The following is a 1,882-nucleotide window of genomic DNA, read 5'->3' as shown; positions in this document are numbered from 1 at the left end:
TGTCAGTCACCCAGGAGGCGCAGCCAGGCCCAAGTAGGGAGAGGGGAGGAGCAGCAAGCAGGCAGACGGATCCTTGCAGCTGAAGCAGGCCGGCTGGATTGCCATTCCGGCCAGCACCAGTGGGGCACAGTGGCTAGGGGTCCTGGGCTATGGGCTTGGGGACACCAGGGTTTGAAACACACACACACCCCACTTAGCCAAGAAGTTCACTGGGTGTTGTTAGTGTGATCTGGGGGGGTGGCAGCGGCAGTCACCATTTCTCTCTCTGGCTCGCAGGGTTGTTGTGGGGATTCAGTGAGGACCCCAGAGAGACCAGGGTTCCAATCTCAACATGGCCATGAAACTCCTTTGGTGACTTGAGGCCAATCACTGTCTCTCGGCCTCTCCTGCCTCGCAGGGCTGTTGTGAGGATTAAATGCAGAAGGGGAGAACCCTGTACATGACCTTGAGCTCTGTGGAGAGAAAAGGGCAATCTATTCATGCAATAAAGAGATAAAGAAGTGGCCAGTTCTTTTCCTTCCTCCTACGCAAAGGAGACAGGGGAAGGGGCTGTTTGAGCAAACCGGGGGGTGGCCACTGAGAGAGCCAAGGAGTCTCCAAGGAGCAGCAAGCCTGTACCCACCTCCCCAGCAGATGCACCTGCCGGTTGTCCCATTTGCACTACAGATTCTTGTTGGCATCTGTCTTTGTCAAGAGACAAGGGAGTGTGCCTCCGGGGTGCAAGCCTGGGCAGTGCATATGGGGGTCCTGGGCTGCCCAGACAAGAAGACCCCCCTCTTGGCTTCACTAATGGGATCCAAAGGGAAGCAGAGCAATATGTTTGGCACCTGCTTGGCTGCAGGAGTTGCCAGGCGCCACCCAACTGTCTTAGGGACTCCACTCTGGATTTATGTGGGGTTTTCTCCTGAGTCTTGTCTTCTCCCAAAGATACCCTGCAAGGCAGCAGAGGTTTGGGATTAGAGTTTTCCTTCTCAGTGGGTGAGCCCCATCTGCCCCTTACTTCCCTCTACAGGAGAAGCTGCCTTCTTGGCCACACTCTTGGTCTCATCCATCCAATCCGGCAGAGCCTGTCTTCACATGCAAGGGAATACCTACCTACCTACCTACCTATCTACCTGTGTGCTGACATACCCTGGGACCCAACAGCAGAAGAGGCCAGGCAGCTAGAGACAGTCCTGGAGAAGGTGTGGCACTTCAAGGGAGTGACTGGCCGCCTTCCTTAGTCCTGGGCACACGTTGGGCAGCCTTCAGGAAGCAAGCAGCTGCTCCCCATCAGCCGCAGCTGGATGCCTGCCTCTTCCTTCGCTCATCTGTGTGGCTTTTCCAGTGGAACACCCCACTGCCGCCGCCACCCCCCATTTCCCTCCTGCCTTTTAGGGTGGTGGGCCTGTTTGCGTCCTCTCCACGCACAAATCCACTTCCACACAGAGCATGAGCCGCGCAGCCCCTCAGACGTCGTTCAGGGAGTCCTCTCTGGGCTCTCTTCCCAGGATTCAAGTAACAGCGTGTGGGAAAACTGGGGTGGAGGTGGGGAGAGAAGCAGGTGCCCCCCCCGCCGCCACCCCCCCATGCCAAAAGAAAAAGAGAACAGCACCAGCTGGCAGGCTTGGCTCTCAGCACTGCATGATGCAGACCTGAACATTCGCATGTTGCACGATGCTCCTTACCTTTGTTTCTCACACTATGAAGATCTCTGGAACTGTGGGCCAAAGGATTTCTGCACAGCCGCTGGCCAACCCCTCCTGCACCACCCTTGAGCTAGTGAGCAGCCTCTTCTGCACCCCAGGGCTCCCCGTGCGAGTCAAGGAAACATCCTGGCCCCTCCTGGCATACACCAGACCAAAAGGCAGTCATGGGTTCCTAGGAGGAGACAGAGGGCATT

The sequence above is a fragment of the Lacerta agilis genome, chromosome 13 (assembly GCF_009819535.1).
Source record: "Lacerta agilis isolate rLacAgi1 chromosome 13, rLacAgi1.pri, whole genome shotgun sequence".
Taxonomy (NCBI): domain Eukaryota; kingdom Metazoa; phylum Chordata; class Lepidosauria; order Squamata; family Lacertidae; genus Lacerta; species Lacerta agilis.
This window is presented reverse-complemented; position numbering follows the sequence as displayed.